This window comes from Haliaeetus albicilla, chromosome 9 (assembly GCF_947461875.1).
Source record: "Haliaeetus albicilla chromosome 9, bHalAlb1.1, whole genome shotgun sequence".
Lineage (NCBI taxonomy): Eukaryota > Metazoa > Chordata > Aves > Accipitriformes > Accipitridae > Haliaeetus > Haliaeetus albicilla.
In genome coordinates, this window is record NC_091491.1 from 9,765,523 (window position 1) to 9,783,924 (window position 18,402).

Genomic DNA, 18,402 nt, shown 5'->3' on the forward strand with positions numbered 1-18,402 from the left:
GACCTCAGCGCCGCCCAAAACCTGCGCCCGCTGCGACGGGCACCTTGGGGCCACAGCCCTCCCGGGGTGCAGAGCAGGGGGACGTGCTCAGCCCCGGATGGTGCATCAAAATACACTTTTTTTCCCCCCTTTTTTTGAGTTGCATAGGTTTCCCCGGTCAGGGGCCGTGGGTTTTGGCCGGCAGCGTGCTGGGGAGGTGATGGAGAGCCACGGGGAGAGCGGGGCAGCGGAGCCCTGCACAGAAACCTGCTCATCCTTTGCAGGCAGCTCCCCCTCGTTCGGCTCCTGCGCTCGGATGACCTAATTAAATTAATTTTGGTGGATTTTTTTTTTTCTTGGGTCTGGCTTAAAGATAATTAGCCAAAACATGCCCTGATTTCTTTCTTTGGAGTAAGATCTTCCATTTAATTATTCAGCAAGTGTGTTTTCACTCACCATGTACATTCGTTCCCAGGGACAGCCGATGCCGGGTGCCAATCGAGGACCAGCTCTGGCCGCCCCGGTGGGACCCATCCTGCCCAGAGGAGCCCCGTCCCATCAAACCCTTCATCCCTATTGGGGTTTTGCTGGGAACCCCACACAGCCCCCAGCCTGCCGCTACCAGTGCAATGAGTTTGCCAGGCCTGAGGACATGGGGAGGGAGGCGGCGGGTGCTGGGTGCCTGTGTGGGGCTCGGCAGAGCCAAAAAGTCCTTTCCCCGCTCCTCCAGAAACTGGAAAAAGTGTTTTCTCTTAAAATGTTTTCTTCTCCCTGTGGCCCTGGAGCGGTAATAAATCATCACTTATTTAAAACAAAATCCAGCTAATGGAGCAGCTGCATAATGTGTGCTTCAAAGGGAAAAAAAATGTCAGCAGTTTCCAAACTTTCGAGGTTAAAACGCTGTCAAGTTATTTTTAATAGTTTTTCATTTGTTTTAATTTGCCATTCCTTAATATGCAGCGAGGAGCTTGGAAAATAATCATTTCCTCCTCGCGAGTCGTCTGCCCGGCTGGCAAACACAGCCTCGGCCTCTGTGCCAGCGGGCAGCGGTGGCCGGGGCCGGCGGCAGCCCCGATGGGGCAGACGGGACCTCCCGGCACCGCGGCGCCTGGCTCTGCTGAACGGGGTGCTCCAACGGGCATGCCGGGCTGGGCCGGGCCGTGCCGGGCCGAGCCGGGCTGTGCCGTGTCAAGCCGTGCCCTAATGGGCCACGTCAAGGCAGGCCATGCCGCACCGAGCAGGGCTCTGCGGTGCCAGGCTGGGCCATGCTGAGCCAGGCTGTGCCAAACTGTGCTGTGCTGTGCGGCGCCAGGCCACGCTAAGTTGTGCCATGCCGAGCCGAACTATGCGGGACAAGACTGTGCCAAGCCATGCTGTGCCGTGCCAAGCTGTGCAAGGCTAGGCCATGCCAAGCCAAGGTGTGCCGACCTGAGCTGTGTAGGGCCAGGCTGTACCAAGCTGTGCTATGCCATGCCGAGCCATGCAGTGCCGGGCCATGCCATGCTGAGCCAAGCCAAGCCGTGTGGGGCAAGGCTGTGCTGAGCTGTGCTATGCCATGCTGAGCTATGCCATGGCAAGCCACGCCATGCCAAGCCAAGCTGTGCAGAGCCAGGCCATGCCAAGCCACGCTGCGCTGAGCCAAGCTGTGCCGAGCCAAGCCATACAGGGCAAGGCTGTGCCAAGCCGTGCCATGCTGAGCCAAGCCGAGCCACGCGGGGCAAGGCTGCGCTGAGCTGAGCTGCGCTATGCCCTGCTGAGCCGTGCAGTGCCGTGTCGCGCCAGGCCAAGCCAAGCTGCAATGGGGCCAGGCTGTGCCGCCCCATGTTGTGCCATGCTGAGCCGTGCAGAGCCAGGCCGTGCCAAGCCGTGCCACGCTGAGCCGAGACGAGCCATGTGGCACAAGGCTGTGCCGAGCCGTGCTCTGCCACGCCGAGCCGTGCAGGACCCCGCCGAGCCGAACCTATACAAGCTATACAGGGCAAGGCTGTGCCACGCCAATCCATACCGTACCACGCCAAAACGAGCCAAACCACCCAAGGCCCACACTATACCAAGCCAAACCGTGCCAAGCCCAGCCACGCCAACACCAACAGATGGCGACAGGTCCCCATTGCACCCCCATAACCCGCCTTCCCCCCCCCCCCCTTCCAGCAGCCGCCGGGGCCACCGCGCCGGGGCCGTGCCGAGCCGCGCCGAGCCGCGCCGAGCCGGAACGGCTCGGCGCGGCTCGGCGCGGCTCGGCACGGCCCCGGCGCGGCATAAAAGGATTTAACACAGCTCGTCTCGGCTCTCCCCCCCCTCCCCGTCCGGTTATCGGGCTGGTTAATCCCGTATGTAAATGGCAGCCAATGGATGGTGCCGTTGAGCGGGGTTGGGATTAGCGGCGGGGCGAATGGCTGGCACTTTTACTGGGATTACAGAACAAAGAGCTGCTCTCCTTTCCCAGCTTGGGGGGGGGGGGGGGTGGTTTGTTTTTTTTTTTTTTCTTTTTTTTTTTCCCCCCCTTCTTCCCTCCCCCCCCCTTCCCTCCCTCCCACCTCCTCCTTCCTCCTCCTCCTTCTTTCCTTTAAGCCCCCACCGGGTAGTACCGGCTCCGCCCGGGGAGGAGGGAAGCGGCGGGAGGCGGCGGGAGGCGGCTCCATCCCGGCCCCCGCCCGCCCGCCCCCGCCGCTCCCGCGCAGCCTCGCCGGGGGAGGCAGGAGCGCCGCGCCCGAGACGCCCGCGGTAAGGAAAAGTTTTGCCCCCCCCTTACTTCCCCCCCCCCCCCAACTCCTCATGGTTCTCCCTTCCTTCCCCCCCCCCCTCCGCCTCGGTCCCAGCCCTGGGGGTGACGGTGGGGAGAGCCCGGGGGGGGGGGGGGGGGAGAGATGCGGGGGTTGGGGGATGCTAGGTGCGATGGGGCTGGGGGGGTGATAGGGGGGGCGTTAGGGCTGCGGGGGTGCAGAGGGGGTATCAAGGTTTGGGGGGCAATAGGGTTAGGGGGGATGCTGGGCTCGTTAGGGTTGGGGGGGTGCAGGGGGGCATTAGGGCTTGAAGGATGCTGGGGGGGGAGGTGGTAGGACTGGGGGATGCTGGGGGGGGCAGTAGGGCTGGCAGGGGGGAATGTTCGGCTCATAAGGGCTGGGAGAGTGCAGGGGGGCAATAGGGATACTGGGAGGGATGGTGCTGGGGGGATGCAGGGGGGCATTAGGGCTGGGGGACGCTGGGGAGCGATAGGGCTGAGAGGTGGGGGGGGCAATAGGGCTGGGAGATGCTGCAGGGCAATAGGGCTGCAGAGATGTTGGGGGGCTATAGGGAGATGCTGGGGATATTAGGGCTGGGGAGGGGATGTTGAGCTCATTGGGGCTGGGGGGGGGGCATTAGGGCTGGCTGGGGGTGATGCTGGGGCTTGGGATCCATCAGGGCTGGGGGGGATGCCAGGAGGCAATCAGGCTGGGGGGGGGCATAGGGGTTGGGGGTGATAGTGCTGCAGGGGTGCTCGGGGTGGTGAACTAGGGGGGTGCAGGGAGCAGTAGGGCTGGGGGGGGGTTGATAGCGCTGAGGGAGTGCTGGGGCAGCTGGGTAGGGGATGTCCGGCTGGCCCTTGGTGCCCACCACCGCAACGGTGTTCCCTATCCCTAAGGCAGCTCCAGGGCCACCACCTGCCCCAGCTGCGTCTCGTGGTGCTGGGCAGGAGGGGAAGCTGCAAGCAGGGCTCTGCCGGGGCTCGTCTCCCTCTCCGCCGGCGCAGGGAAAGGCGGCAGCGCAGCTGAAAATAGAAACGCAGGGTTGAGCTGACGAAGCGCTCGGGGGTTCGGCTGGGCTGGTGACCCGGCCTCGGCACCGCGGCCCGTGGGGTGCAGGGACGGACGGATGGACGTCCTCTGCGGCTCCCCAGTGGGGCGAGCGGAGGTTTCTCGGTGCGTGGGGATGACCGTGATGGGGAGAAAGTTGCTCCCTGGGGAGCCGGTGCCCTTGTCCTTCCAGCGCGTGGGGCTGGCGGTGGGTTTATCTGGGATAAGCTGTAAATCAGAGAGATCCTATTAATGCATCTTGTGCCGGCGTGAGCCTCGGACCCGTCGGCGCTGTGCAGGTAATCCCGGGTGTTCGCGGCAGGCGCCAGGCACGCCTGGGCGAGAGCGCTTTGGGAGGCTTTGGTGCCGCCGAGCATCGCTGCAGAGCCGTGGGGCTGGGTGTTGTGGGCGCTTCGGGGTCGGTCGCTCGGCCTCCTGCTGCATCCATCGCCCGTTGATGTGCAAGCTCCGGACATTGGAACTGCCTGGGGATGTCAGCACGGACCCTCACATGACGGGAGCCCCTGGCTTTGGGGGGGTCTGTTCCCCACGCTGCTCCCACTTGCAGGAGCTGCTGGAAGTGCTGCAGCTGGGGAATAATCCCACAGATGCGAGCGCCTTTAATTCCACAGGATCCCGGGTCTCTGGTCCCCACCGGTACAGCCAGACCCGCTACGTCGGCTGTTGCCCATCCGAGCCCACGGAATTTCCTACTCCGGTGGAAAGTGCTTGCTCAGAAATAGGAAAGCAGTGCGGCAGCTGCCAGCATCAGACCCGACCCCGCCGGCGGCTGAGGGGCTGGGATGCTAAAGGCCACGGCTCGCTGCCGCTGCCCGTGGGCCCCTGCCGCCGGAGCAGCGAGCCCTGGCACAGCCGTGTGTGCCGCCGTCGGGGCGATAGCCAGCAGCCCGTCGGGTGTCAGGGTCGCCTTTGAGCCGCAGCAGCACGGTGCGGCTCTGTGGCCACCCGCGGGTCCCCCGCTCCTCTCCCTTGGCTCCCAGTGACCGCCGGGGGACGGGGTGCCCCAGTTCGGGGCTGTGCCGCTGGTTTTCCCATGCATCGCTGCCGCGTGAGTTGGTGTTGCCTCTCAAGGCCGCGTTTTTGGGGTGAACCCTGCCCAGCATGTGTCACCGCTGGGTGCGGGGAGGGGAAGGGGTTGGGCAGCTGCCCTCACGGGGGGTGCTCGCAGGAGCTGGTGGGTGACGAAGGGGACACGTGCTGGTGTCCCTCCGCTGCCCCTCCCGGGAGTGCTTTCACGTCTGGGCGAAGGAGCTGCTGGTGCTGCTGCGGGTCGCTGCTCTTTCAGGTTCGCTAATGAGAAGCTGGGAGAGGAGGGAAAGAACCTGCTCAGGGACGTATTTAGCAACCTGCCCTACCAGCCGGGGCGAGAGATGCGGTGCCCTCGCTGGCAGGCCAGCGCTGTCCCAGCAGCCTGGTGCAGTGCCGGCAGGCATCTGGTGGGACCTTGTGTGGGGCAGGAGGTGGCAAGGAGGGTGGGCTTTGGGGCCAGCACGGAGGGGACAGGTCTGGCTGTCCCGCATGACGTGCATCACGTATGACTTGAGTGATGCTCTGCTAAAAGAAAAGAGAAAAATCCCCAAAACCCCCAAATCCCAGGCCCAAAACCAGTGACCTCTCAGTGTTGGAGCTAATGGGGGAATTCCCATCTGCTGTTCCCGCAGGAAATAGCTCAGATTTTTTTGGGCAATTATCGATGCCCTGTGCTTCCTTTGGGAATTTCGGCGGCTGCACCCCGGCAGCCAGGCTGGAGGAATGCAGAGGGACTCCAGTGCCATCCCCGTCCCATCGCCCGCTGCGGGGCTGACCCCTGGGGTGGGCGCAGGGCTCGGCGCCGGCCGTCCCCGGCTTGGTGCCCTGCCCTGCCCGTTGGGCGACGGGCGCGGTTATTCCTTGTGCCACCAGCGTCCGTTTGCAGATGCCTGTGGCAGGTGGACGTGGTGGTGGTTCATCCTGGGAGAAGAGATGTGGATGGGGACTGCTTCTCCTGGGATGGCTGGGCTTGGGTGTCGGTGGTGGGTGATGGTTTGGGGAAGGGGATGAGCGGGCGAGGGGCTGTGTTGGTGTCCACGCTCTGCTCCTGGCCTTCCAGCCACGTCTGCCTGTGTCACACCTTGTCGGCAATGACAAACCTCCTCCGGGGCTTTGGGGGGAGCAGAGGTGGATGCTGAAGGCACCTGGGGTGGGTTTGCCATCACCAGAAGCCTTGCCCTGAGGGCAGGGAGAAGGAGAGGAAAGGACCTACTGGGAGCTCCTTCTGAGCACGGAGGTATCCTTCCAGGAGCTAAAAATGTATTTATTGATTCATTTATTGGGAAGAGCCCAGCTGGAAGCTGTAAGGAAGGACCCCTGGTGTCCATCTGGATGCTGGCCTGAGCAGCGGGGCTGGGGGCAGAGAGCAGCCCCGGCCGGAGGTTTGCCATGGAGGTGGCAGGTCTTTTGCAGACTGGAGCAAGGTTTCCCAGGACCTTGCTCTGCCCCGTTGCAGCCTGTCCCTTCACGGGACATGTTTTATTTATGTCTCTTGAAGCATTGTCTGTAAAAAGAGGTCAGGAGCCCTCGGGCTGGTCGGAAGCTGCAGAAGGCTCGGGGCTGTGCGGTGGCCAGGGCCTGGGTGGACTTTATGGTTTGGGGGTTTGGGGTTTTTTTGCTCACCGGTTCAATGCTTTGTTTCTTAGTGCACCCCTGTTCGTTGAATTTGCTTCAAGTCCAAGAGAAAAATGTCAAGTGAGTCCAGGTGGGCCCTCAGCCCTGCTGCGTGGTGCCCCCGTGGTGGTGGAGCAATGGGCTGGGATGGGGAGCTGCTGCTGGAGAAATCCCCTAAAGCCGCTGGGGCATTGCTGTTGTGGGAATACTCCCGTGTCTCGTCCTGGTTCGGGAGCTGCTGCCGAACGCCACCTTACAAACACTTTAGTGGTGATTTCCGAGGGACTTGCCTATGGCAGCAGCGAGGCTTTCCCATAGGTAGGATGTTATGAAGAAAAGCACTTGGTACATGAATCCCCTCCTCGAGAGCAGGCTGTACCGAGGTGGGATTTACATTCCTGCATGCAAGCAGCTTCTGTTTGAGTTTTCTGGCTTCCCATTGCCTTGTCTCTGCTCTGTGCTGGTCTGCCTGGTTTAAGAAGAGAATTAACCTCAGCAGGATGAGCAGGGGACCAGTGAGGAGCATCACTCCGCTGCTGCATGTCCGCACGGATGTCGTCGTCCTTTACCAGGGTTTCCCTGCTCAGACCTGATCTCCACTTCTCATGTGAGGGATGAGGTGTCTGTCTTCATTTTCTTTTAAGTCTGCAACATCAAAAGGAGCAAACGCTGGTGGGGAGGTCAGTGTGGACCCGGGAGGGGTCCTGGAAATGTGTCACCCAGTGCCTGCCTGTGTGCCTGGGACCTCTGTCCCAGAAGATTAAAGGGGACAGACCCAGATGTCCCCTGCCTGTGGGTGACATTCCCTGTGGGGTGTGCCAGGGTCTGGCTGCACCCCTGAGCCATCCAAGTGGGTGCAAGCAGGTGGGTGCAAAGACTCGTGGTGGGCACCATGGACCCGCTGCTGATCCGCTCCTGGAGCCCCATGGGCAGAATAAAACCTGGGAGCTTGGAGGGTGCTTTGGGGCTTAGATCCCTCTGGAGACGGCCGGGAGGAAAACTGGTGGGCAGGATGTTTTGTAACCTTTTTTATTTTTTGGAGCATTTCTTGCACTTTTTGGTCATGTGTGTGAGTGCTGGTTGCTGCCAGGGGTTGTGTGTCCTGCTTAGCTGGGATGTTCCTGAAGGAGAGACCTCCCCCTGTAAAGAGTGGATGGAGGTTGGAGGGATGTGCGTGCTTCTGAGAGAAACGTGTGGTGCCCAGGCTCTGACAAGCAGCAGCTTTATGGGGTAGTTTGAAGTGGGGCTGAAAAATTCTTTTATATGAGAAGGGGCATTTGGTAGAGAGGTTGGAGCCTGTCCCTGGCTGAGGCAGGGGATGGACGTGTGGGATGCCAGCCACAGGTTGCGCCAGTGGCGAGGCCATCGAGGAGCCCTTGGCTTCCTTCTCCCTTGCTTTAAAAAAAAAAAAAAAAAAGGGGGCAAAAAACTCTCAAAGCTTTCCCTCTGGTAACTGCTGGTTAGAAGAACATAGAGGTGGTCAGTCTGGCTTAGGGAAAACTCATGGTGAGTGGGGAGGGAGTCCTCCAGAGCAAGGTAACACTGGAGAAATGAAACCATTGCAGTGGGTGAAGACGACCTCCTTGGTTTTATCTGGTCACTGTGTGAGAAGATGCTTTGCCCGTCTTTAAAGGGTGGCGTGAGGGGATGAGTGCATCTCCACACCCAGGTTTTGGCAGAGCTCGAGTCTTGCCTTTACCTCCAGCTGTGTTTGTGTGGACGTGTCTCCTACCTGGGAAACCACCCACTCCTTTGTGCCTGCGTGAGGTGACCTTGCCTTGGGACACTGGCCACCGGGTTGCTCATCTGCTGCTGGAGCTCCAGCCTGGTGGCAATAAAGGGTTGGCCCTGGGCGGTGGGGATGGCTCTGGCCATCACGCCGGGGAGGGAGGTGGCTCCCTGGGGGTGGACGGAGCCCCCCTGCGCCAACATGCACAGATGAAAGAGGCAAACCCAGCCCTGCTTCTAATTAGCAGCAATCCTCGCGCCTGAAATTAAGCCCGGCCGCTTTATAAGGGCTCGGCGCCGGGGAGCACGCGTGGCACATTGGATCGATGACGGCACCGGGGAACAGTGCCGGTAAGGCAGGCGCTGCCCTTCCCTGCCGACCCGCTGCCAGCCGTCGAGGAGAGCCTCCGGGATGCCGAAAGGTTTAGGACGAGGCTTGAGATGAGCTGCTGGGCTGTACCCTACTGCAGGGCAGAGACCCCAGAGGGATGTGCATGGCAAGGGTAGGCTTTTCCCTGGATGGATGCTGCTGCTCAGACCTTCCCAAAAGGGACCCTAAAGGATGGTTTGAGTTTGGGGCTGGACTGACGCCGAGCCCCGCGGGATGGGTATTTTGGCATGTCTCCCCCGGCACCGGTAGGACGGGGCTGTGCCCACTGCGGTCGGGCATTGCGACCTATTTGAGGCTCCCATCAAAGTCACGCTCCTCCCCGTCAGGTCAGTTTTCTGCTTGTTTCATTGCAGGGTAGGAGACAGGGATGGAAAAACCTGTAGGAAAGACAGGATTATGTCTCCCTAATTAGCAGGGGCCTGATTATCATTTCTACCCAGAGCTCTGGTAATGATTAAATATGTGGGAATTATCTTTATTATTTGTATTGCATTAGTATTTAGGAGGCTAGGACCCCATTTGCTGTGCAAACAGCAAACGACAGTCCTTGCCCAGAGGAACGCCGTCTCTGGCACGCTGGTCGCGTGTCCTGGGCCGGGTAGATTGGGGTTTGAGCCCTGCGTGCCCGCGGCATTGCCCAAATTGCTACCGCAGCTCTGCTCCCCGGCATTTAGAAGGATTTACAGCATTGAATTGTTTGTCTTTTTTGTTGCATACGAGTCACATGTGTTTTAGTGTGTGTGTGTGTGGGGGGGAAATCAGTGTATTAACATGACCTCTGAAATCGTGATTTATATATAGATTTAAAATACATGTATATTTTTGGCACCTGGGTTGTCAAAGCCCGGGAGTTGCCCGCCGCCTTTAGATGCTCTTGCTTTATTGTTGGAAGGCTACAATAAAGCAATCTTGTTAGGTAAATATAACGATGTTATGATCCTCCATCTGCTAAAGTGCTGCTGCACGGCGCTGGCAGAACGGTGGGAGCTGCCTGCCGTGCTGCCTCTCCCCTGCTCCTTCTTGCTGGCGTCTGCCGTGGGTCTTGCATGTCCTAGGAGAAACGGGAGTGGTTGGTATGGATGGAGAAACCCTTCTTGTGGTTTCCTCCCTTTTAACCAGGCAGGGGATGAGCTGTTAAACCCTTCCAGCTGGTGAGGACTGATTCCCGTTGGAGCGCGGTGGGGCTGTTGGGATGGTGCTGGGGTCATCGGCAAGTCCCCCAAAAACTGGGTCATCACATTGCCAACCTGTGGAGACCCCGCTGTGTGGGGATGCTCTGGTCTGTAGGGACGCCCTGCAATGCCACCAGGTCCCGCAGCATCATCCTTGCTCCCATCCGAGCGGTGGGACAACGCTGTCCTGGTGGCAGCAGGGAACCCCCGCACACCCCCCGGGTGCTGGAAGCCCTTTTGCAATCACCGGCAGGAAGGATCGTGCTCAGTCGGCAAAATATGTGAGGAACTCTGCTTGTTTAAAGTGCCTTTGGGGTTTTGGGCCTTAAATAAACATCCTGGTTGGGGTTTGGGTTGGAGGTTTTCATCCTGGGAAAGGCAGGCGGGGGGAAGGGAGCCGCGCCGGTGCCCCAAGTCTGCATGCGCCTTCTGACAAGGTTATAAATTAGCTTCATTAGAGGAGGATCACTGAAAATAAATTGCTCTGCACCCTTTAGGGGCATCGCCGGGCTGTAATTTCATCTCGTCTTTCTGGGGACGAATGCCTAGAAACCCCCGAAGTGAAATTACAGCATTTTACCCTGCGTTAGAGCTCGGTGCTTTTGCCCTCAAAAATACAAATACCCCTGTGCCCTCAGATGAAGCTCGGCCGGGGGCTTGCATCCAAAGCAGGGGGGTCAGTTGGGGTTTGCTGCAGGTTTCTGGCATGGGCCGGCCCCCCGCCACCACTGCCCGATGGCGTCCTTGGGGGACGCGTGGCTGGGGAGAGGAGCGTGCCGGGCGTCGGAACCCCGATGAAACAGCGCGGTTCAAACCGAGTGGCCCGTGTGCCGCTAATACAGATCTGCGGCGGGAGCGGGCAGCAGGCGACCTTTAACAGGACATTAAACATTTATTAAAACCGTTAGAATTAGTGTCAGGTTGTATTTATTTTATTTAAAAAGAGAGGGGAGAAAAGAAGACCTCTAAGAGAGGCGAGCGTGACCTGAGAGTCCCGTGAGCGGATTGACCCAGTGTGGTGCAACCCCAGCCCTCCCCGTGCAAGCTCCCGGAGCAAAGAGCCGGCTCCGGGATGGATCCAGCATCTACCCGTGCCCTTCCCACGGCTCCTTGCTGGATCTCGCTGCAGGGAAGAGCAGGCAGCAGCGGTACATCCCAGCATCCAATCCCACCTTCATCCTGGGCCCCTCAAATACTTATTGTTTAGGTGGGTTAATTTTTATTTCCCCCCCCCCCACCTGCCCAAAGGTTTATTCCTTTACGGGGGATGGGAGAGCACGAGATTAGGCCCACATCTCTACCGCATCATCTTCCCGCAGCCGCCCGCCGGCTTTCCCCGAGCCGCCCCTCCGAGGATTACGCGCTCTCTTGAAAACCTCTTTGTTTCCCCATGTTTGCTGTTGTAATTTATGTACGATGCTGCCGCTTGTTGAAAAACAAGGTCTTTATCTCCGTGGGAATTACACCTGCAGAAATCCAGCCCTTTCGCTGCCTGTGTGCGAGGCTCTCCATGATAAAAGCCGGCTCCAGCGCTGCCACAGAGATGCAAAAGTTTCCTCTACTTTAGCTGCCAGCGAGAGCGATGCTTGCCTCCCCTCTGCACCTTGTAGTGCACAAATCTCCTCATCTTTAAATGCTCTCTGAAAGCAGGCTGCTTGGGTTGTGGCTTCATCCCCAATAAATTCTCTTCCTCTTGATTTATTTCTTTCTCCCCTAGCAGCATAGGTATCATTGAATATTTTTTTTTTTTTTTAGCTTCTGGTTGATTTATTTTATTTTTTTCTGCATGCAAGGTGCATATTTCCACACTCTCTGACCTTCTGGTATGCTGTGGACCTGGCACGGTGATGCCAATGGACAGAGCGGAGAGCACCCGTCCCATGGGGCCAAGGGTGCCTGTGGGTGGCTGGCAGCCGCCGTTCCTGGAAAGGGCTATTTTTAACAGCTGGGCTTGTGCTGGGTTGCCATCGATGCACTGGAGCACGTAGGCATCCTTTATTATTTTAAACCAGATAATTAAAAATAACGTGGAGTTGTCTCTGCTGTGGGTAGCTGCTGCTGAGGATGCTCCGGGATGCCAGATTTCCCATGGTGCGGGGGTCTCATCCCCAGACTGGCGGGTGGGCTTTGCCGCGGCACGTGTCCGGCTCCCCTCTGGTTGCTATCCCCACTGGGGCACGGAAGCCGATGCCTGTCAGCAGCTGGAGCCGGCCCTTCGGAGGTGCAAGACCAGAAGAGCAGGAAGGGACATGGTTCCCGTCGGGGCCGTGGGCAAGGAGAGCAGTGGGAGGGTGGCTCTCCTCCCGGCACCGGCTGTCCTCGTGTGCCCCTTCCCCGTGGCTCCGCACCCCTTCAAAGCAAAATGGCAGCAGCTGGGGTGCATGCCAGCATCACCCTGGTGGGAGCCAGGACGCAGTGCCAGGGTCTCCATCCTCTTCCTCCTCCTTTTGCTCCTCCCCATAACTCTTCGGATCAGGCTCAGGGGATGCTGGGCTGGGTCTGCACCCCCCCCCCCCCATGTGCTTCCTGCCTAGAAACCATCAGTGATGCCTATGAAAAACCTTAGAGCAAATGCCATTTCTCTTAAACCTATGTGCCGTGGGGTGTGCCGAGGGTTTTTCTCTCCTTTCCCCCCCTCCCCCTTCACTAACCTGCTTTTCACCAGCGATGCTACGAAAGGCGTTTAAGCCCAGAACCTTCCTTCTTGGTATTGATTTTGCTTTCTGCTTGAGTCTCATTTTATTGCCCTTGGTATTTTGAGTAGCTGGAAGGATGCTGGGGAGAGCCAGGCTGCCTCTCTGGAGGGGCTTTGTATCCCCAGCAGCGAGGTGATGGGCACGGGGGCTGTGGGAGACGTTTGTGGGGATGGAGCGGTACCCCTCCTCGGAGGTACTGATATCCCAGGGACTGGGGTTTCGGGCTGCAAGAAGCGCTCCTTGAAGATGCTGGAGAGATGCAGGATCATGCTCAGCACCCGGGGAAAGCCTCTTGTAGGGCAGCTGGGCTGGTTTCTCCTCCCAGTCCTAGATCACTGGCCTCAGGGAGAGGTTAAGGCGCTTCCTCCCATCTTGGGGGAAAACAGCATTTTACTTTTAATCAGGTTTTGGGTTCCACTCAGGTCAGCACCTTTGTAGAGGATGAGGCACGGCGGCTGAGCGGCCAAAATAAACCCACCTATTTAAATACTTACTTGCCCATCATAAAGTAGCTCTGTGTTTACCTGCTCTGGCTGCGTGCGGTGCGAAGAGCTGTGCTGAGAGCTCATCGGCTCCCTTGGGCTTGGCACCGGCGCAGCGGGCACCCCTTGCCTAATTGCTTGCCACCCGTTTAAGGGGAACTGATGAAGAAATAAATTCACAATCTCAGGCTCCGTGGGCCCAGATGTGAATGCTTTGATCGCCGTGGAGCAGGGACGGATGCGGGCGAGCACACTGCTTCCCATCTGCCTGGCTGAAGCAAGAGGTAATTAAGGAGCTTTTGGTGTTTGGGTGATTTGGTATTTGAAAATTCTCTTTTTTTTTTTTTTTTTATCAGTTTCTACAAGTTTTGTGCCGTATGAGGCTGTGTCGGTCTTAGCAGGGTTTGGGGTACAGGTCTGTGCTTGGCGGCATCCTGATTGGGGTGGTGGAGAGCCTGAGCCGGTCCCCAGCGGTGCAGCTCCTTGTTTCCCATCTCATGGATGAAGACATCAGAGGGTTTCCATTTTTCAACCTGACAAGCGCATGTGAAAAAAATAAGCTGCGAGCCAAAAAAAAGCTGCCTGCCCTCTGCCTTCCCCGTGACAAGGTGCTCTCCCTTTGCACAGCTCCAGAAATCTCTTTTTTTGGAGGGGCTGGTCCCAACCCCTGTTATCACCTCTCCTGGAAGCATCAGGAGCTAAATGAGCATCCAGCCACCTCCCGCAATGCCCAAACCACAATGCACATGTATTGATTTTCTGCTATTTATGGGGCGTCTGAGCTGGGCTCTTGCTTTCCCCAGTGGCGAGGAACTGGGGTATCTTACAGCTGCCTTGGCACCCCCCGAAGCTGCCCCAGGCACCCCAAGAGGCGGCGGGTGCTGGACGTCGGGTGCCTATTTCCCTGCCCTCGCACCTAAAGCAGGCTGTGAATTTGCGACGCCGCTTCTCTTGGCGCTTCGTTGGGCGCCGGAGCTGCCGATTAAGGGAAATGTGCCATGAGGCAGGTTTGCTTTGCAGGATTAAAAGCAAATAAATATTTATGCACTATGCAAAGCAGGCCTGATAAGATATGCGTATCATTGGGAATTTGAAGCGGTTTCGGTTTGGGCCCAAGATGAAGGGGTGTGCGTGTTGGTGCGTTATGTGGGTTTAAAGGGATGTTTTTTCTCCTGCTGCACAAAAATAAAAATAGAGGGGGAAAAACAAGGTTTTTTGCTTCTCGGGCTGCTCTGGTCTTGGGTTTCACCACCTCCCTGCATCCCCGTGTCTTTAACTGCAGGGATGGAGAAGAGCCAGGGAGAGAGGGCAGTGCAGGCAGCATTTCCTATGCAAATATAATGCTGGCCCCGTTCCTAATATTCGCTGTGTTTACACGTAAATGCAAACAACTGTTGACTTAGTTTCAACAGATAATGTGTTTCATAACACAATGGAAATGAGAATTAAGCTGGAATTTAGCAGGGGGGAACATGTGTTTCTGCGAGACCTCAGGCTCCGCCAGCCCCGTGCCCATGCGCCGTGTTGTGGTCATGGTAGTGGTGGCACCGTGGGGGCTCGGGGCTGGGGCTCGGTGTCCTTGGGGGGCCCCTTCTTGCTGGGGACACCTCTGCTGACTGATTTTTCCTTGCTAAACCACCCTGAAATGGGGTGAGCAAGACGAGAGGGCAGGGCGGGTCGGCCGCAGGATCAGTGGAGTCGAGGTGGCCCACCGGCGAGGCTCGGAGCGGGCCGGCATCCCCCGGAGGTTATAGGGACTGGGGCTGATCCCAGGCCAGTTTTCCCCTGGGAAAGAAGGGGCTCATGTGCTTCGGGGGGGTCAAGGCATCAGAGGAAGGGAAACGCTGGCCCAGGCCATCGTGTTGGAGCCGGATCGCCGGCACGTCCCCAGAGGGAGGAGGTGGCAGCGGCCAGGTCACCTTGTCCCGGAGTGACTCTGAGCAGAAGCATGTGGGAGAGGCCCTGGCTGTATTTTAGGGCCGGATCCTGTCCAGCCCAGGGCTGTCCTCTCAGGGCTCCCCGGGGCCAGCCCCGATGCCAGCCCGGGCGGCCTTTGAGTCACAGCTCAGATCGCCGACTTATCAGGGCCGCTCCCGTCGCCTCCGCCCCGCGCCTGCCGCCCTCCCCACCCCACCGCACCCCAAATCCCGCTGGGGGGACGAGGCGGGACCCCGGCACCACCAGGGACCCCCCCGGCACGCGGCATTGTCCTTCCCAGGCAAAGGCAATGATGCGCATGGGCCGCTCCCCACAGCCCCGAGGAGCGGAGGCATCGCCAGGGAATCGGCAATGTGGGACCCATGGGGGGGTAATCACCATCTCCGGGCGGGGGTTTGTTCCCGTCCGTCTGTCTGCCTGTCCCTTGCCTGCTGGCTGGCTGCCACCCAGCGCGGCAGGGCTCACGGGGCTCAGGGCACGGCGTTAAAAAAAGCCGAGCCCCTGTGCATACGGCGGGGGGAAATTTAGCGATGTGCCCCCAAGCTCTATTAGACGCTGGCGGATTTCCCCACGAGAGCTGTAGGGACGGTCACACCGGTGGGGACATCTCAGCTTGCAGGTCCGTGGCTCTACCAGCCACTGGGGAGCCCGACCACGGGCTGGGGACCCCCAGGGACCCCCGCAGCCGCAGAGCTGCTGCTCCCGGGATGCAGGAGCAGCATGGCAGGAGCCGGCGTTGCAGCCCCAGTCATGATGCCAGGGCTCGGGGAAGGCAGAGCCGTCCTCGGCCAGACCCGGTGGCTCCTGGCGTGTCGTCTCACCGTGGAGGGTGATGTCTCTGCCTGGGGTGGGTGGGGGCCGTGTGGCACCCGCGGCTGTTTGTGTCTGGCAGCCGGCGGTGATGCCGAGCCCTGATAGCGCTGCGGTAATGGCGGGGTTTGCATGAGAAACAGCAGGTTTCGGAGCTGGTGCCACCACCAGAGGCTGCCTGGGAAGGAAATGGGGATCCCGGCTGGCCGGGGTGGGCAGCCGCCGGCAGCCTTCCTCCTCGCCGGCGGCACTGCCGCCCTGCCTGTCTCCCTTGAAGGGTCACACCGGGGTGGGCGATGCTCGGCTTCACCGCAGACTCGGTGGTGAGTCACCTGCCCGCGCGGGATACCCGATTCTGGGCAGGCATCGAGGCCGCAGGTGACAAGGCGCAGCCGGCACCGGCTCTCGGCACGCGTGCTCCCTGCCATGGGACCGGAGTAGAGGGCAAACACCGGGGTGACCCTGGACCTGCTCTCGCCTCTCTGACTTGTCCTGTAAAGTAAAATAAGGGAGAAGGCAGCGGGCAGGAGCGGGGAGCTCGGGAGGTGGGATGCTCCTGTCTCTGAGCCTCCTTTCATCCCCTTAGAAGCCATTTTATTTTTTTATTGAGCTTATTTATGTGGCAGAGAGCCAGGCCTGGGATTAGCAAATAGCCCATCCTGTAACACAGGGAATACGCGATACTGAGACACCAGTAACCAGAGAGAAATATTAGAGATAAAATTAAACCATAATGAGATTAGGTAACGGGTCTCTATGAGAGACCTCCTTACACAGAGGTAATTACCTGGGCAGAGCACAAAGTGGGTGATGAGCACTGGTGGCCGTGAGCTGGGGTCGGTGGCAGGGGACAGGGCCACCCCAGCCCTGCCTGGGAGCTGAGGAGTTGGTGCCATCAACAGCAGCTTTGGAAAAGAAAAAAGCATCGGGATTGAGTGTTGAGGAGCAAGACGAGGTGCCCGCCAGCATCTGCACCCACAGCGAGGACGGGGGTGGACCATCCTCCGCTGAGCCCTTGCAAACTTGTTGCCCCCAGCCTGGGCACAGTGTCTTTGTATATTTGCAGTTTGGAGATTTTTTTGCTAGCTAATTCAGAATATCATCATCATCATCTGGAGCAGCACCCAGTTAGATGGATGCAAGGTGGGCACGCAAACTGGGGTGACAGCCAGGACGGGGCATCGGGTGCCGTTCAGAGAAAGCAAACCTTGTACCTGGATGTGGGGCCGGTGCTGCGGCACCTGTGGGCGTCGTGCACATGGGATTTTTCTTTAATTTAGAGGGGGAAAAAATGGCAGGAGGCGGGGGGGAAGCAAAAAACCATGTGCCTGTGTAATATAAAATTCAAGTTAGGCTCTCAGTGACTGCACGGAAAACAACAGGCTTTTTATGTTGGCTCTTGGGGTAGGAGGAGAGCAGGCTAGAATAAAGATTTACAGTGTTTGGGAGATTAAAGGCCCTTGGTACATTGTTCAAATACCACGAGATTAGTTTCCAAGGAGACGGATACCAGTTGCCATAGGCACCGGGGGGCCAGGAATTAGGATTGCGATTTTTTATCCTGATCACGCAACCAGTAGCTGAACGCTGCTAAAACTCGGGCTTTAAATAACCCCAGCGTTAGCTTACACACCGCTGAACCAGAGGCTAGAAACTGTATCTTCCTTCCTTTCCTCTGCCCCAGCACCCGTTCTGGTGTGCAGAGTTGGACCTCAGTATCAATAGAGGGGTGCGAGGGGATACAGGGCTGCGGACCGAGGTCGGTGCACCCCCAGGATCTACCTTGCAGGTCATCCTGCGGCTTCTGGGCTTGTTTCATCTCATTTTTTTCTCTAGGCAAGGGATTGCCGGCATCTTCTTGCGATAGTTGGGACGCGCAGTTCCCCATCGGCGGCGGTGCAGGGGCAGGGGATGTACCGAGGGGCAGAATTAGTCGCCTGCTAATTTTGGCTTCCCCCACTCACCCGCTTCTGGGAAGTGCAACCTGAGCCCTGGCGCGTGGGATGCCGGATCCGTACCCTTGCTGCCCGCCTCTCCTTCTAGGAACTGCAAAGCACCGGGTTTTGTCCAGGCTGCCCCAGTGCCGGCACGGGAAGGGGTGCTGAGCTGCCTGCTGTGGTGCTGTGGGATGGGTTTGGGGGATGGATATTCCCCCGGGGAGGGAGGCTCAACCCTGGGAGCCACGCAAGCACCCAGGTCCCCATGGCTGGGCATCTTTGCTCACCCATCGGGCACCATGAAGCTCATCTCCAGCTTCGTCACCCCCAGCCACCCATGCAGGGCCGCCGGGGCAGGATCCAGCTGAGCCGCGGCCACTTTCCATGCACGATGCTCACAGCATCCCTCCCCTGCAACAGTGGGAACGCTCCGATTAACACTTCCTTTTTTTTCCCCCTCCCTTTTTTTCCTTTTTTCTTTAATAAATGAAGAGGCAGTAGCTTGAAGCGAGAGCTTCTGCGCCTGCCTGCCGTGCGATTGCAGCGTGTAAACTTGTCTAGAGCTGAAAGCTGTGCTGCTCGAGCTTCACGGGCAGAGCGATCCCCCCCAGCAGCCACCGTGACATGAAAGTGTTTATCCTGGGGGAGATGAGACGCAGCTTCTGAAGGGCACTTGATCCTGATCCGTCTCTCTTTGCGCTATACAGAAGCCTACTATAACTTTACTATATTATATCTGTGTGGGCGCCTAGGCCAGGCTTAAGAAAAACAAGGCAGCAGCAGAATGCAATGCCCTGGTTGGGAGGGAAAGCTAAATTCCTGCAGCGGATGT

General features: G+C 58.7%; 1 protein-coding gene and 1 long non-coding RNA gene across 5 annotated transcripts in view; one reads left to right on the top strand and one right to left on the bottom strand.

The window, feature by feature from the left end:
• Window positions 1–2,594: 2,594 nt before the first annotated feature.
• GTF2IRD1 (GTF2I repeat domain containing 1) overlaps window positions 2,595–18,402 on the top strand; it is a 68,669-nt gene continuing 52,861 nt past the window's right edge. For all 4 annotated transcript variants that reach the window (XM_069791479.1, XM_069791482.1, XM_069791481.1 and 1 more), the window contains exon 1: window positions 2,595–2,703. The gene's annotated coding sequence lies outside the window, so the exon portion shown is untranslated. The remainder of the gene's footprint in view (window positions 2,704–18,402) is intronic.
• Window positions 15,414–17,571, bottom strand: LOC138686676 (uncharacterized). The gene is made up of 3 exons (XR_011325970.1): window positions 17,416–17,571; window positions 16,421–16,538; window positions 15,414–16,292 (listed from the first exon to the last, which is right to left on the bottom strand). It is a non-coding gene; the product is annotated as an uncharacterized lncRNA (long non-coding RNA).